The sequence below is a fragment of the Hippocampus zosterae genome, chromosome 10, assembly GCF_025434085.1.
Source record: "Hippocampus zosterae strain Florida chromosome 10, ASM2543408v3, whole genome shotgun sequence".
In the NCBI taxonomy this organism is placed as follows: domain Eukaryota; kingdom Metazoa; phylum Chordata; class Actinopteri; order Syngnathiformes; family Syngnathidae; genus Hippocampus; species Hippocampus zosterae.
In genome coordinates, this window is record NC_067460.1 from 840,206 (window position 1) to 857,641 (window position 17,436).

Below are 17,436 nucleotides of genomic sequence, written 5' to 3' on the forward strand. Positions count from 1 at the left end.
GAGAGCGGCGGGCAGCAGGCCTCTTGGACAGGTTGAGAGATAAAAAAATAATAATCCCCGTTCAGTCTCAATGGCGGGGTGCGGGCCGGCCCGGCGGCGATTGCGGCGGGCAGCAGGCCTCTTGGACAGGTTGAGAGATAAAAAAATAATAATTCCCGTGCAGTCTCAATGGCGGGGTGCGGGCCGGGGAATAGGCCTCTTGGCCGGGGTGAATAGTGTTGGAACACGGCCCGCGGAAATAGTAGCGGCTGGAGGTACCGGGGGCGATGCCCGCCCCGGCCCGGCGGCCAAGTTAAAAAAATAAATAATCCCGTTCAGTCTCAATGGCAGGGTGCGGGCCGGCCCGGCGGCGATTGCGGCGGGCAGCAGGCCTCTTGGACAGGTTGAGAGATAAAAAAATAATAATTCCCATGCAGTCTCAATGGCGGGGTGCGGGCCGGGGAATAGGCCTCTTGGCCGGGGTGAATATGTTGGAACGCGGCAGCGTAAATAGAAGCGGCTGGAGGTACCGGGGGCGAAGCCCGCCCCGGCCCGGAGGCCGAGTTAAAAAAAAATAATAATCCCCGTTCAGTCTCAATGGCGGGGTGCGGGCCGGCCCGGCGGCGAGTGCGGCGGGCAGCAGGCCTCTTGGACAGGTTGAGAGATAAAAAAATAATAATTCCCGTGCAGTCTCAATGGCGGGGTGCGGGCCGGGGAATAGGCCTCTTGGCCGGGGTGAATATGTTGGAACGCGGCGCGCGTAAATAGAAGCGGCTGGAGGTACCGGGGGCGAAGCCCGCCCCGGCCCGGAGGCCGAGTTAAAAAAAATAATAATCCCCGTTCAGTCTCAATGGCGGGGTGCGGGCCGGCCCGGCGGCGAGTGCGGCGGGCAGCAGGCCTCTTGGACAGGTTGAGAGATAAAAAAATAATAATTCCCGTGCAGTCTCAATGGCGGGGTGCGGGCCAGGGAATAGGCCTCTTGGCCGGGGTGAATAGTGTTGGAACACGGCCCGCGGAAATAGTAGCGGCTGGAGGTACCGGGGGCGATGCCCGCCCCGGCCCGGCGGCCAAGTTAAAAAAATAAATAATCCCCGTTCAGTCTCAATGGCAGGGTGCGGGCCGGCCCGGCGGCGATTGCGGCGGGCAGCAGGCCTCTTGGACAGGTTGAGAGATAAAAAAATAATAATTCCCGGGCAGTCTCAATGGCGGGGTGCGGGCCGGCCCGGCGGCGATTGTGGCGGGCAGCAGGCCTCTTGGACAGGTTGAGAGATAAAAAAATAATAATTCCCATGCAGTCTCAATGGCGGGGTGCGGGCCGGGGAATAGGCCTCTTGGCCGGGGTGAATATGTTGGAACGCGGCGCGCGTAAATAGAAGCGGCTGGAGGTACCGGGGGCGAAGCCCGCCCCGGCCCGGAGGCCGAGTTAAAAAAAATAATAATCCCCGTTCAGTCTCAATGGCGGGGTGCGGGCCGGCCCGGCGGCGAGTGCGGCGGGCAGCAGGCCTCTTGGACAGGTTGAGAGATAAAAAAATAATAATTCCCGTGCAGTCTCAATGGCGGGGTGCGGGCCGGGGAATAGGCCTCTTGGCCGGGGTGAATAGTGTTGGAACACGGCCCGCGGGAATAGTAGCGGCTGGAGGTACCGGGGGCGATGCCCGCCCCGGCCCGGCGGCCAAGTTAAAAAAATAAATAATCCCCGTTCAGTCTCAATGGCAGGGTGCGGGCCAGCCCGGCGGCGATTGCGGCGGGCAGCAGGCCTCTTGGACAGGTTGAGAGATAAAAAAATAATAATTCCCGTGCAGTCTCAATGGCGGGGTGCGGGCCGGGGAATAGGCCTCTTGGCCGGGGTGAATAGTGTTGGAACACGGCCCGCGGGAATAGTAGCGGCTGGAGGTACCGGGGGCGATGCCCGCCCCGGCCCGGCGGCCAAGTTAAAAAAATAAATAATCCCGTTCAGTCTCAATGGCAGGGTGCGGGCCGGCCCGGCGGCGATTGCGGCGGGCAGCAGGCCTCTTGCACAGGTTGAGAGATAAAAAAATAATAATTCCCATGCAGTCTCAATGGCGGGGTGCGGGCCGGGGAATAGGCCTCTTGGCCGGGGTGAATATGTTGGAACGCGGCGCGCGTAAATAGAAGCGGCTGGAGGTACCGGGGGCGAAGCCCGCCCCGGCCCGGAGGCCGAGTTAAAAAAAATAATAATCCCCGTTCAGTCTCAATGGCGGGGTGCGGGCCGGCCCGGCGGCGAGTGCGGCGGGCAGCAGGCCTCTTGGACAGGTTGAGAGATAAAAAAATAATAATTCCCATGCAGTCTCAATGGCGGGGTGCGGGCCGGGGAATAGGCCTCTTGGCCGGGGTGAATAGTGTTGGAACACGGCCCGCGGAAATAGTAGCGGCTGGAGGTACCGGGGGCGATGCCCGCCCCGGCCCGGCGGCCAAGTTAAAAAAATAAATAATCCCCGTTCAGTCTCAATGGCAGGGTGCGGGCCGGCCCGGCGGCGAGTGCGGCGGGCAGCAGGCCTCTTGGACAGGTTGAGAGATAAAAAAATAATAATCCCCGTTCAGTCTCAATGGCGGGGTGCGGGCCGGCCCGGCGGCGATTGCGGCGGGCAGCAGGCCTCTTGGACAGGTTGAGAGATAAAAAAATAATAATTCCCATGCAGTCTCAATGGCGGGGTGCGGGCCGGGGAATAGGCCTCTTGGCCGGGGTGAATATGTTGGAACGCGGCGCGCGTAAATAGAAGCGGCTGGAGGTACCGGGGGCGAAGCCCGCCCCGGCCCGGAGGCCGAGTTAAAAAAAATAATAATCCCCGTTCAGTCTCAATGGCGGGGTGCGGGCCGGCCCGGCGGCGAGTGCGGCGGGCAGCAGGCCTCTTGGACAGGTTGAGAGATAAAAAAATAATAATTCCCGTGTAGTCTCAATGGCGGGGTGCGGGCCGGGGAATAGGCCTCTTGGCCGGGGTGAATAGTGTTGGAACACGGCCCGCGGGAATAGTAGCGGCTGGAGGTACCGGGGGCGATGCCCGCCCCGGCCCGGCGGCCAAGTTAAAAAAATAAATAATCCCCGTTCAGTCTCAATGGCAGGGTGCGGGCCGGCCCGGCAGCGATTGCGGCGGGCAGCAGGCCTCTTGGACAGGTTGAGAGATAAAAAAATAATAATTCCCGTGCAGTCTCAATGGCGGGGTGCGGGCCGGGGAATAGGCCTCTTGGCCGGGGTGAATAGTGTTGGAACACGGCCCGCGGAAATAGTAGCGGCTGGAGGTACCGGGGGCGATGCCCGCCCCGGGCCGGCGGCCAAGTTAAAAAAATAAATAATCCCCGTTCAGTCTCAATGGCAGGGTGCGGGCCGGCCCGGCGGCGAGTGCGGCGGGCAGCAGGCCTCTTGGACAGGTTGAGAGATAAAAAAATAATAATTCCCGTTCAGTCTCAATGGCAGGGTGCGGGCCGGCCCGGCGGCGATTGCGGCGGGCAGCAGGCCTCTTGGACAGGTTGAGAGATAAAAAAATAATAATTCCCATGCAGTTTCAATGGCGGGGTGCGGGCCGGGGAATAGGCCTCTTGGCCGGGGTGAATAGTGTTGGAACACGGGCCGCGGAAATAGTAGCGGCTGGAGGTACCGGGGGCGATGCCCGTCCCGGGCCGGCGGCCAAGTTAAAAAAATAAATAATCCCCGTTCAGTCTCAATGGCAGGGTGCGGGCCGGCCCGGCGGCGATTGCGGCGGGCAGCAGGCCTCTTGGACAGGTTGAGAGATAAAAAAATAATAATTCCCATGCAGTCTCAATGGCGGGGTGCGGGCCGGCCCGGCGGCGAGAGCGGCGGGCAGCAGGCCTCTTGGACAGGTTGAGAGATAAAAAAATAATAATTCCCGTGCAGTCTCAATGGCGGGGTGCGGGCCGGCCCGGCGGCGATTGCGGCGGGCAGCAGGCCTCTTGGACAGGTTGAGAGATAAAAAAATAATAATTCCCGTGCAGTCTCAATGGCGGGGTGCGGGCCGGGGAATAGGCCTCTTGGCCGGGGTGAATAGTGTTGGAACACGGCCCGCGGAAATAGTAGCGGCTGGAGGTACCGGGGGCGATGCCCGCCCCGGCCCGGCGGCCAAGTTAAAAAAATAAATAATCCCGTTCAGTCTCAATGGCAGGGTGCGGGCCGACCCGGCGGCGATTGCGACGGGCAGCAGGCCTCTTGGACAGGTTGAGAGATAAAAAAATAATAATTCCCATGCAGTCTCAATGGCGGGGTGCGGGCCGGGGAATAGGCCTCTTGGCCGGGGTGAATATGTTGGAACGCGGCGCGCGTAAATAGAAGCGGCTGGAGGTACCGGGGGCGAAGCCCGCCCCGGCCCGGAGGCCGAGTTAAAAAAAATAATATTCCCCGTTCAGTCTCAATGGCGGGGTGCTGGCCGGCCAGGCGGCGAGTGCGGCGGGCAGCAGGCCTCTTGGACAGGTTGAGAGATAAAAAAATAATAATTCCCATGCAGTCTCAATGGCGGGGTGCGGGCCGGGGAATAGGCCTCTTGGCCGGGGTGAATAGTGTTGGAACACGGCCCGCGGAAATAGTAGCGGCTGGAGGTACCGGGGGCGATGCCCGCCCCGGGCCGGCGGCCAAGTTAAAAAAATAAATAATCCCCGTTCAGTCTCAATGGCAGGGTGCGGGCCGGCCCGGCGGCGAGTGCGGCGGGCAGCAGGCCTCTTGGACAGGTTGAGAGATAAAAAAATAATAATTCCCGTTCAGTCTCAATGGCAGGGTGCGGGCCGGCCCGGCGGCGATTGCGGCGGGCAGCAGGCCTCTTGGACAGGTTGAGAGATAAAAAAATAATAATTCCCATGCAGTCTCAATGGCGGGGTGCGGGCCGGGGAATAGGCCTCTTGGCCGGGGTGAATATGTTGGAACGCGGCGCGCGTAAATAGAAGCGGCTGGAGGTACCGGGGGCGAAGCCCGCCCCGGCCCGGAGGCCGAGTTAAAAAAAAATAATAATCCCCGTTCAGTCTCAATGGCGGGGTGCGGGCCGGCCCGGCGGCGAGTGCGGCGGGCAGCAGGCCTCTTGGACAGGTTGAGAGATAAAAAAATAATAATTCCCGTGCAGTCTCAATGGCGGGGTGCGGGCCGGGGAATAGGCCTCTTGGCCGGGGTGAATAGTGTTGGAACACGGCCCGCGGAAATAGTAGCGGCTGGAGGTACCGGGGGCGATGCCCGCCCCGGCCCGGCGGCCAAGTTAAAAAAATAAATAATCCCGTTCAGTCTCAATGGCAGGGTGCGGGCCGGCCCGGCGGCGATTGCGGCGGGCAGCAGGCCTCTTGGACAGGTTGAGAGATAAAAAAATAATAATATCCCATGCAGTCTCAATGGCGGGGTGCGGGCCGGGGAATAGGCCTCTTGGCCGGGGTGAATATGTTGGAACGCGGCGCGCGTAAATAGAAGCGGCTGGAGGTACCGGGGGCGAAGCCCGCCCCGGCCCGGAGGCCGAGTTAAAAAAAAATAATAATCCCCGTTCAGTCTCAATGGCGGGGTGCGGGCCGGCCCGGCGGCGAGTGCGGCGGGCAGCAGGCCTCTTGGACAGGTTGAGAGATAAAAAAATAATAATTCCCGTGCAGTCTCAATGGCGGGGTGCGGGCCGGGGAATAGGCCTCTTGGCCGGGGTGAATAGTGTTGGAACACGGCCCGCGGAAATAGTAGCGGCTGGAGGTACCGGGGGCGATGCCCGCCCCGGCCCGGCGGCCAAGTTAAAAAAATAAATAATCCCGTTCAGTCTCAATGGCAGGGTGCGGGCCGGCCCGGCGGCGATTGCGGCGGGCAGCAGGCCTCTTGGACAGGTTGAGAGATAAAAAAATAATAATTCCCATGCAGTCTCAATGGCGGGGTGCGGGCCGGGGAATAGGCCTCTTGGCCGGGGTGAATATGTTGGAACGCGGCGCGCGTAAATAGAAGCGGCTGGAGGTACCGGGGGCGAAGCCCGCCCCGGCCCGGAGGCCGAGTTAAAAAAAAATAATAATCCCCGTTCAGTCTCAATGGCGGGGTGCGGGCCGGCCCGGCGGCGAGTGCGGCGGGCAGCAGGCCTCTTGGACAGGTTGAGAGATAAAAAAATAATAATTCCCGTGCAGTCTCAATGGCGGGGTGCGGGCCGGGGAATAGGCCTCTTGGCCGGGGTGAATAGTGTTGGAACACGGCCCGCGGAAATAGTAGCGGCTGGAGGTACCGGGGGCGATGCCCGCCCCGGCCCGGCGGCCAAGTTAAAAAAATAAATAATCCCCGTTCAGTCTCAATGGCAAGGTGCGGGCCGGCCCGGCGGCGATTGCGGCGGGCAGCAGGCCTCTTGGACAGGTTGAGAGATAAAAAAATAATAATTCCCGTGCAGTCTCAATGGCGGGGTGCGGGCCGGGGAATAGGCCTCTTGGCCGGGGTGAATAGTGTTGGAACACGGCCCGCGGAAATAGTAGCGGCTGGAGGTACCGGGGAGGATGCCCGCCCCGGGCCGGCGGCCAAGTTAAAAAAATAAATAATCCCCGTTCAGTCTCAATGGCAGGGTGCGGGCCGGCCCGGCGGCGAGTGCGGCGGGCAGCAGGCCTCTTGGACAGGTTGAGAGATAAAAAAATAATAATTCCCGTTCAGTCTCAATGGCAGGGTGCGGGCCGGCCCGGCGGCGATTGCGGCGGGCAGCAGGCCTCTTGGACAGGTTGAGAGATAAAAAAATAATAATTCCCATGCAGTCTCAATGGCGGGGTGCGGGCCGGGGAATAGGCCTCTTGGCCGGGGTGAATATGTTGGAACGCGGCGCGCGTAAATAGAAGCGGCTGGAGGTACCGGGGGCGAAGCCCGCCCGGCCCGGAGGCCGAGTTAAAAAAAATAATAATCCCCGTTCAGTCTCAATGGCGGGGTGCGGGCCGGCCCGGCGGCGAGTGCGGCGGGCAGCAGGCCTCTTGGACAGGTTGAGAGATAAAAAAATAATAATTCCCGTGCAGTCTCAATGGCGGGGTGCGGGCCGGGGAATAGGCCTCTTGGCCGGGGTGAATAGTGTTGGAACACGGCCCGCGGGAATAGTAGCGGCTGGAGGTACCGGGGGCGATGCCCGCCCCGGCCCGGCGGCCAAGTTAAAAAAATAAATAATCCCGTTCAGTCTCAATGGCAGGGTGCGGGCCGGCCCGGCGGCGATTGCGGCGGGCAGCAGGCCTCTTGGACAGGTTGAGAGATAAAAAAAAAATAATTCCCATGCAGTCTCAATGGCGGGGTGCGGGCCGGGGAATAGGCCTCTTGGCCGGGGTGAATATGTTGGAACGCGGCGCGCGTAAATAGAAGCGGCTGGAGGTACCGGGGGCGAAGCCCGCCCCGGCCCGGAGGCCGAGTTAAAAAAAATAATAATCCCCGTTCAGTCTCAATGGCGGGGTGCGGGCCGGCCCGGCGGCGAGTGCGGCGGGCAGCAGTCCTCTTGGACAGGTTGAGAGATAAAAAAATAATAATTCCCGTGCAGTCTCAATGGCGGGGTGCGGGCCGGGGAATAGGCCTCTTGGCCGGGGTGAATATGTTGGAACGCGGCGCGCGTAAATAGAAGCGGCTGGAGGTACCGGGGGCGAAGCCCGCCCCGGCCCGGAGGCCGAGTTAAAAAAAATAATAATCCCCGTTCAGTCTCAATGGCGGGGTGCGGGCCGGCCCGGCGGCGAGTGCGGCGGGCAGCAGGCCTCTTGGACAGGTTGAGAGATAAAAAAATAATAATTCCCGTGCAGTCTCAATGGCGGGGTGCGGGCCGGCCCGGCGGCGATTGCGGCGGGCAGCAGGCCTCTTGGACAGGTTGAGAGATAAAAAAATAATAATTCCCGTGCAGTCTCAATGGCGGGGTGCGGGCCGGGGAATAGGCCTCTTGGCCGGGGTGAATAGTGTTGGAACACGGCCCGCGGAAATAGTAGCGGCTGGAGGTACCGGGGGCGATGCCCGCCCCGGCCCGGCGGCCAAGTTAAAAAAATAAATAATCCCCGTTCAGTCTCAATGGCAGGGTGCGGGCCGGCCCGGCGGCGATTGCGGCGGGCAGCAGGCCTCTTGGACAGGTTGAGAGATAAAAAAATAATAATTCCCGTGCAGTCTCAATGGCGGGGTGCGGGCCGGGGAATAGGCCTCTTGGCCGGGGTGAATAGTGTTGGAACACGGCCCGCGGGAATAGTAGCGGCTGGAGGTACCGGGGGCGAAGCCCGCCCCGGCCCGGAGGCCGAGTTAAAAAAAATAATAATCCCCGTTCAGTCTCAATGGCGGGGTGCGGGCCGGCCCGGCGGCGAGTGCGGCGGGCAGCAGGCCTCTTGGACAGGTTGAGAGATAAAAAAATAATAATTCCCGTGCAGTCTCAATGGCGGGGTGCGGGCCGGGGAATAGGCCTCTTGGCCGGGGTGAATAGTGTTGGAACACGGCCCGCGGGAATAGTAGCGGCTGGAGGTATAGGGGGCGATGCCCGCCCCGGCCCGGCGGCCAAGTTAAAAAAATAAATAATCCCCGTTCAGTCTCAATGGCAGGGTGCGGGCCGGCCCGGCGGCGATTGCGGCGGGCAGCAGGCCTCTTGGACAGGTTGAGAGATAAAAAAATAATAATTCCCGTGCAGTCTCAATGGCGGGGTGCGGGCCGGGGAATAGGCCTCTTGGCCGGGGTGAATAGTGTTGGAACACGGCCCGCGGAAATAGTAGCGGCTGGAGGTACCGGGGGCGATGCCCGCCCCGGGCCGGCGGCCAAGTTAAAAAAATAAATAATCCCCGTTCAGTCTCAATGGCAGGGTGCGGGCCGGCCCGGCGGCGAGTGCGGCGGGCAGCAGGCCTCTTGGACAGGTTGAGAGATAAAAAAATAATAATTCCCGTTCAGTCTCAATGGCAGGGTGCGGGCCGGCCCGGCGGCGATTGCGGCGGGCAGCAGGCCTCTTGGACAGGTTGAGAGATAAAAAAATAATAATTCCCATGCAGTCTCAATGGCGGGGTGCGGGCCGGGGAATAGGCCTCTTGGCCGGGGTGAATATGTTGGAACGCGGCGCGCGTAAATAGAAGCGGCTGGAGGTACCGGGGGCGAAGCCCGCCCCGGCCCGGAGGCCGAGTTAAAAAAAATAATAATCCCCGTTCAGTCTCAATGGCGGGGTGCGGGCCGGCCCGGCGGCGAGTGCGGCGGGCAGCAGGCCTCTTGGACAGGTTGAGAGATAAAAAAATAATAATTCCCGTGCAGTCTCAATGGCGGGGTGCGGGCCGGGGAATAGGCCTCTTGGCCGGGGTGAATAGTGTTGGAACACGGCCCGCGGAAATAGTAGCGGCTGGAGGTACCGGGGGCGATGCCCGCCCCGGGCCGGCGGCCAAGTTAAAAAAATAAATAATCCCCGTTCAGTCTCAATGGCAGGGTGCGGGCCGGCCGGCGGCGATTGCGGCGGGCAGCAGGCCTCTTGGACAGGTTGAGAGATAAAAAAATAATAATTCCCGTGCAGTCTCAACGGCGGGGTGCGGGCCGGCCCGGCGGACGAGTGTGGCCGGGGAAGAGGCCTCTTGGCCGGGGTGAATATGTTGGAACGCGGCGCGCGTAAATAGAAGCGGCTGGAGGTACCGGGGGAGAAGCCCGCCCCGGCCCGGAGGCCGAGTTAAAAAAAATAATAATCCCCGTTCAGTCTCAATGGCGGGGTGCGGGCCGGCCCGGCGGCGAGTGCGGCGGGCAGCAGGCCTCTTGGACAGGTTGAGAGATAAAAAAATAATAATTCCCGTGCAGTCTCAATGGCGGGGTGCGGGCCGGCCCGGCGGACGAGTGTGGCCGGGGAAGAGGCCTCTTGGCCGGGGTGAATATGTTGGAACGCGGCGCGCGTATATAGAAGCGGCTGGAGGTACCGGGGGCGAAGCCCGCCCCGGCCCGGAGGCCGAGTTAAAAAAAATAATAATCCCCGTTCAGTCTCAATGGCGGGGTGCGGGCCGGCCCGGCGGCGAGTGCGGCGGGCAGCAGGCCTCTTGGACAGGTTGAGAGATAAAAAAATAATAATTCCCGTGCAGCCTCAATGGCGGGGTGCGGGCCGGGGAATAGGCCTCTTGGCCGGGGTGAATAGTGTTGGAACACGGCCCGCGGAAATAGTAGCGGCTGGAGGTACCGGGGGCGATGCCCGCCCCGGCCCAGCGGCCAAGTTAAAAAAATAAATAATCCCGTTCAGTCTCAATGGCAGGGTGCGGGCCGGCCCGGCGGCGATTGCGGCGGGCAGCAGGCCTCTTGGACAGGTTGAGAGATAAAAAAATAATAATTCCCATGCAGTCTCAATGGCGGGGTGCGGGCCGGGGAATAGGCCTCTTGGCCGGGGTGAATAGTGTTGGAACACGGCCCGCGGAAATAGTAGCGGCTGGAGGTACCGGGGGCGATGCCCGCCCCGGCCCGGCGGCCAAGTTAAAAAAATAAATAATCCCCGTTCAGTCTCAATGGCAGGGTGCGGGCCGGCCCGGCGGCGAGTGCGGCGGGCAGCAGGCCTCTTGGACAGGTTGAGAGATAAAAAAATAATAATTCCCGTTCAGTCTCAATGGCAGGGTGCGGGCCGGCCCGGCGGCAATTGCGGCGGGCAGCAGGCCTCTTGGACAGGTTGAGAGATAAAAAAATAATAATTCCCGTGCAGTCTCAATGGCGGGGTGCGGGCCGGGGAATAGGCCTCTTGGCCGGGGTGAATATGTTGGAACGCGGCGCGCGTAAATAGAAGCGGCTGGAGGTACCGGGGGCGAAGCCCGCCCCGGCCCGGAGGCCGAGTTAAAAAAAATAATAATCCCCGTTCAGTCTCAATGGCGGGGTGCGGGCCGGCCCGGCGGCGAGTGCGGCGGGCAGCAGGCCTCTTGGACAGGTTGAGAGATAAAAAAATAATAATTCCCGTGCAGTCTCAATGGCGGGGTGCGGGCCGGGGAATAGGCCTCTTGGCCGGGGTGAATAGTGTTGGAACACGGCCCGCGGAAATAGTAGCGGCTGGAGGTACCGGGGGCGATGCCCGCCCCGGCCCGGCGGCCAAGTTAAAAAAATAAATAATCCCGTTCAGTCTCAATGGCAGGGTGCGGGCCGGCCCGGCGGCGATTGCGGCGGGCAGCAGGCCTCTTGGACAGGTTGAGAGATAAAAAAATAATAATTCCCATGCAGTCTCAATGGCGGGGTGCGGGCCGGGGAATAGGCCTCTTGGCCGGGGTGAATATGTTGGAACGCGGCGCGCATAAATAGAAGCGGCTGGAGGTACCGGGGGCGAAGCCCGCCCCGGCCCGGAGGCCGAGTTAAAAAAAATAATAATCCCCGTGCAGTCTCAACGGCGGGGTGCGGGCCGGCCCGGCGGACGAGTGTGGCCGGGGAAGAGGCCTCTTGGCCGGGGTGAATATGTTGGAACGCGGCGCGCGTAAATAGAAGCGGCTGGAGGTACCGGGGGAGAAGCCCGCCCCGGCCCGGAGGCCGAGTTAAAAAAAATAATAATCCCCGTTCAGTCTCAATGGCGGGGTGCGGGCCGGCCCGGCGGCGAGTGCGGCGGGCAGCAGGCCTCTTGGACAGGTTGAGAGATAAAAAAATAATAATTCCCGTGCAGTCTCAATGGCGGGGTGCGGGCCGGGGAATAGGCCTCTTGGCCGGGGTGAATAGTGTTGGAACACGGCCCGCGGAAATAGTAGCGGCTGGAGGTACCGGGGGCGATGCCCGCCCCGGCCCGGCGGCCAAGTTAAAAAAAAAAAAAAAATCCCCGTTCAGTCTCAATGGCAGGGTGCGGGCCGGCCCGGCGGCGATTGCGGCGGGCAGCAGGCCTCTTGGACAGGTTGAGAGATAAAAAAATAATAATTCCCATGCAGTTTCAATGGCGGGGTGCGGGCCGGGGAATAGGCCTCTTGGCCGGGGTGAATAGTGTTGGAACACGGCCCGCGGAAATAGTAGCGGCTGGAGGTACCGGGGGCGATGCCCGTCCCGGGCCGGCGGCCAAGTTAAAAAAATAAATAATCCCGTTCAGTCTCAATGGCAGGGTGCGGGCCGGCCCGGCGGCGATTGCGGCGGGCAGCAGGCCTCTTGGACAGGTTGAGAGATAAAAAAATAATAATTCCCATGCAGTCTCAATGGCGGGGTGCGGGCCGGCCCGGCGGCGAGAGCGGCGGGCAGCAGGCCTCTTGGACAGGTTGAGAGATAAAAAAATAATAATTCCCGTGCAGTCTCAATGGCGGGGTGCGGGCCGGCCCGGCGGCGATTGCGGCGGGCAGCAGGCCTCTTGGACAGGTTGAGAGATAAAAAAATAATAATTCCCGTGCAGTCTCAATGGCGGGGTGCGGGCCGGGGAATAGGCCTCTTGGCCGGGGTGAATAGTGTTGGAACACGGCCCGCGGAAATAGTAGCGGCTGGAGGTACCGGGGGCGATGCCCGCCCCGGCCCGGCGGCCAAGTTAAAAAAATAAATAATCCCGTTCAGTCTCAATGGCAGGGTGCGGGCCGACCCGGCGGCGATTGCGACGGGCAGCAGGCCTCTTGGACAGGTTGAGAGATAAAAAAATAATAATTCCCATGCAGTCTCAATGGCGGGGTGCGGGCCGGGGAATAGGCCTCTTGGCCGGGGTGAATATGTTGGAACGCGGCGCGCGTAAATAGAAGCGGCTGGAGGTACCGGGGGCGAAGCCCGCCCCGGCCCGGAGGCCGAGTTAAAAAAAATAATATTCCCCGTTCAGTCTCAATGGCGGGGTGCTGGCCGGCCAGGCGGCGAGTGCGGCGGGCAGCAGGCCTCTTGGACAGGTTGAGAGATAAAAAAATAATAATTCCCGTTCAGTCTCAATGGCAGGGTGCGGGCCGGCCCGGCGGCGATTGCGGCGGGCAGCAGGCCTCTTGGACAGGTTGAGAGATAAAAAAATAATAATTCCCATGCAGTCTCAATGGCGGGGTGCGGGCCGGGGAATAGGCCTCTTTGCCGGGGTGAATATGTTGGAACGCGGCGCGCGTAAATAGAAGCGGCTGGAGGTACCGGGGGCGAAGCCCGCCCCGGCCCGGAGGCCGAGTTAAAAAAAAATAATAATCCCCGTTCAGTCTCAATGGCGGGGTGCGGGCCGGCCCGGCGGCGAGTGCGGCGGGCAGCAGGCCTCTTGGACAGGTTGAGAGATAAAAAAATAATAATTCCCGTGCAGTCTCAATGGCGGGGTGCGGGCCGGGGAATAGGCCTCTTGGCCGGGGTGAATAGTGTTGGAACACGGCCCGCGGAAATAGTAGCGGCTGGAGGTACCGGGGGCGATGCCCGCCCCGGCCCGGCGGCCAAGTTAAAAAAATAAATAATCCCGTTCAGTCTCAATGGCAGGGTGCGGGCCGGCCCGGCGGCGATTGCGGCGGGCAGCAGGCCTCTTGGACAGGTTGAGAGATAAAAAAATAATAATTCCCATGCAGTCTCAATGGCGGGGTGCGGGCCGGGGAATAGGCCTCTTGGCCGGGGTGAATATGTTGGAACGCGGCGCGCGTAAATAGAAGCGGCTGGAGGTACCGGGGGCGAAGCCCGCCCCGGCCCGGAGGCCGAGTTAAAAAAAAATAATAATCCCCGTTCAGTCTCAATGGCGGGGTGCGGGCCGGCCCGGCGGCGAGTGCGGCGGGCAGCAGGCCTCTTGGACAGGTTGAGAGATAAAAAAATAATAATTCCCGTGCAGTCTCAATGGCGGGGTGCGGGCCGGGGAATAGGCCTCTTGGCCGGGGTGAATAGTGTTGGAACACGGCCCGCGGAAATAGTAGCGGCTGGAGGTACCGGGGGCGATGCCCGCCCCGGCCCGGCGGCCAAGTTAAAAAAATAAATAATCCCCGTTCAGTCTCAATGGCAGGGTGCGGGCCGGCCCGGCGGCGATTGCGGCGGGCAGCAGGCCTCTTGGACAGGTTGAGAGATAAAAAAATAATAATTCCCGTGCAGTCTCAATGGCGGGGTGCGGGCCGGGGAATAGGCCTCTTGGCCGGGGTGAATAGTGTTGGAACACGGCCCGCGGAAATAGTAGCGGCTGGAGGTACCGGGGAGGATGCCCGCCCCGGGCCGGCGGCCAAGTTAAAAAAATAAATAATCCCCGTTCAGTCTCAATGGCAGGGTGCGGGCCGGCCCGGCGGCGAGTGCGGCGGGCAGCAGGCCTCTTGGACAGGTTGAGAGATAAAAAAATAATAATTCCCGTTCAGTCTCAATGGCAGGGTGCGGGCCGGCCCGGCGGCGATTGCGGCGGGCAGCAGGCCTCTTGGACAGGTTGAGAGATAAAAAAATAATAATTCCCATGCAGTCTCAATGGCGGGGTGCGGGCCGGGGAATAGGCCTCTTGGCCGGGGTGAATATGTTGGAACGCGGCGCGCGTAAATAGAAGCGGCTGGAGGTACCGGGGGCGAAGCCCGCCCCGGCCCGGAGGCCGAGTTAAAAAAAAATAATAATCCCCGTTCAGTCTCAATGGCGGGGTGCGGGCCGGCCCGGCGGCGAGTGCGGCGGGCAGCAGGCCTCTTGGACAGGTTGAGAGATAAAAAAATAATAATTCCCGTGCAGTCTCAATGGCGGGGTGCGGGCCGGGGAATAGGCCTCTTGGCCGGGGTGAATAGTGTTGGAACACGGCCCGCGGAAATAGTAGCGGCTGGAGGTACCGGGGGCGATGCCCGCCCCGGCCCGGCGGCCAAGTTAAAAAAATAAATAATCCCGTTCAGTCTCAATGGCAGGGTGCGGGCCGGCCCGGCGGCGATTGCGGCGGGCAGCAGGCCTCTTGGACAGGTTGAGAGATAAAAAAATAATAATTCCCATGCAGTCTCAATGGCGGGGTGCGGGCCGGGGAATAGGCCTCTTGGCCGGGGTGAATATGTTGGAACGCGGCGCGCGTAAATAGAAGCGGCTGGAGGTACCGGGGGCGAAGCCCGCCCCGGCCCGGAGGCCGAGTTAAAAAAAAATAATAATCCCCGTTCAGTCTCAATGGCGGGGTGCGGGCCGGCCCGGCGGCGAGTGCGGCGGGCAGCAGGCCTCTTGGACAGGTTGAGAGATAAAAAAATAATAATTCCCGTGCAGTCTCAATGGCGGGGTGCGGGCCGGGGAATAGGCCTCTTGGCCGGGGTGAATAGTGTTGGAACACGGCCCGCGGAAATAGTAGCGGCTGGAGGTACCGGGGGCGATGCCCGCCCCGGCCCGGCGGCCAAGTTAAAAAAATAAATAATCCCCGTTCAGTCTCAATGGCAGGGTGCGGGCCGGCCCGGCGGCGATTGCGGCGGGCAGCAGGCCTCTTGGACAGGTTGAGAGATAAAAAAATAATAATTCCCATGCAGTCTCAATGGCGGGGTGCGGGCCGGGGAATAGGCCTCTTGGCCGGGGTGAATATGTTGGAACGCGGCGCGCGTAAATAGAAGCGGCTGGAGGTACCGGGGGCGAAGCCCGCCCCGGCCCGGAGGCCGAGTTAAAAAAAAATAATAATCCCCGTTCAGTCTCAATGGCGGGGTGCGGGCCGGCCCGGCGGCGAGTGCGGCGGGCAGCAGGCCTCTTGGACAGGTTGAGAGATAAAAAAATAATAATTCCCGTGCAGTCTCAATGGCGGGGTGCGGGCCGGGGAATAGGCCTCTTGGCCGGGGTGAATAGTGTTGGAACACGGCCCGCGGAAATAGTAGCGGCTGGAGGTACCGGGGGCGATGCCCGCCCCGGCCCGGCGGCCAAGTTAAAAAAATAAATAATCCCCGTTCAGTCTCAATGGCAGGGTGCGGGCCGGCCCGGCGGCGATTGCGGCGGGCAGCAGGCCTCTTGGACAGGTTGAGAGATAAAAAAATAATAATTCCCGTGCAGTCTCAATGGCGGGGTGCGGGCCGGGGAATAGGCCTCTTGGCCGGGGTGAATAGTGTTGGAACACGGCCCGCGGAAATAGTAGCGGCTGGAGGTACCGGGGAGGATGCCCGCCCCGGGCCGGCGGCCAAGTTAAAAAAATAAATAATCCCCGTTCAGTCTCAATGGCAGGGTGCGGGCCGGCCCGGCGGCGAGTGCGGCGGGCAGCAGGCCTCTTGGACAGGTTGAGAGATAAAAAAATAATAATTCCCGTTCAGTCTCAATGGCAGGGTGCGGGCCGGCCCGGCGGCGATTGCGGCGGGCAGCAGGCCTCTTGGACAGGTTGAGAGATAAAAAAATAATAATTCCCATGCAGTCTCAATGGCGGGGTGCGGGCCGGGGAATAGGCCTCTTGGCCGGGGTGAATATGTTGGAACGCGGCGCGCGTAAATAGAAGCGGCTGGAGGTACCGGGGGCGAAGCCCGCCCGGCCCGGAGGCCGAGTTAAAAAAAATAATAATCCCCGTTCAGTCTCAATGGCGGGGTGCGGGCCGGCCCGGCGGCGAGTGCGGCGGGCAGCAGGCCTCTTGGACAGGTTGAGAGATAAAAAAATAATAATTCCCGTGCAGTCTCAATGGCGGGGTGCGGGCCGGGGAATAGGCCTCTTGGCCGGGGTGAATAGTGTTGGAACACGGCCCGCGGGAATAGTAGCGGCTGGAGGTACCGGGGGCGATGCCCGCCCCGGCCCGGCGGCCAAGTTAAAAAAATAAATAATCCCGTTCAGTCTCAATGGCAGGGTGCGGGCCGGCCCGGCGGCGATTGCGGCGGGCAGCAGGCCTCTTGGACAGGTTGAGAGATAAAAAAAAAATAATTCCCATGCAGTCTCAATGGCGGGGTGCGGGCCGGGGAATAGGCCTCTTGGCCGGGGTGAATATGTTGGAACGCGGCGCGCGTAAATAGAAGCGGCTGGAGGTACCGGGGGCGAAGCCCGCCCCGGCCCGGAGGCCGAGTTAAAAAAAATAATAATCCCCGTTCAGTCTCAATGGCGGGGTGCGGGCCGGCCCGGCGGCGAGTGCGGCGGGCAGCAGTCCTCTTGGACAGGTTGAGAGATAAAAAAATAATAATTCCCGTGCAGTCTCAATGGCGGGGTGCGGGCCGGGGAATAGGCCTCTTGGCCGGGGTGAATATGTTGGAACGCGGCGCGCGTAAATAGAAGCGGCTGGAGGTACCGGGGGCGAAGCCCGCCCCGGCCCGGAGGCCGAGTTAAAAAAAATAATAATCCCCGTTCAGTCTCAATGGCGGGGTGCGGGCCGGCCCGGCGGCGAGTGCGGCGGGCAGCAGGCCTCTTGGACAGGTTGAGAGATAAAAAAATAATAATTCCCGTGCAGTCTCAATGGCGGGGTGCGGGCCGGGGAATAGGCCTCTTGGCCGGGGTGAATAGTGTTGGAACACGGCCCGCGGAAATAGTAGCGGCTGGAGGTACCGGGGGCGATGCCCGCCCCGGCCCGGCGGCCAAGTTAAAAAAATAAATAATCCCCGTTCAGTCTCAATGGCAGGGTGCGGGCCGGCCCGGCGGCGATTGCGGCGGGCAGCAGGCCTCTTGGACAGGTTGAGAGATAAAAAAATAATAATTCCCGTTCAGTCTCAATGGCAGGGTGCGGGCCGGCCCGGCGGCAATTGCGGCGGGCAGCAGGCCTCTTGGACAGGTTGAGAGATAAAAAAATAATAATTCCCATGCAGTCTCAATGGCGGGGTGCGGGC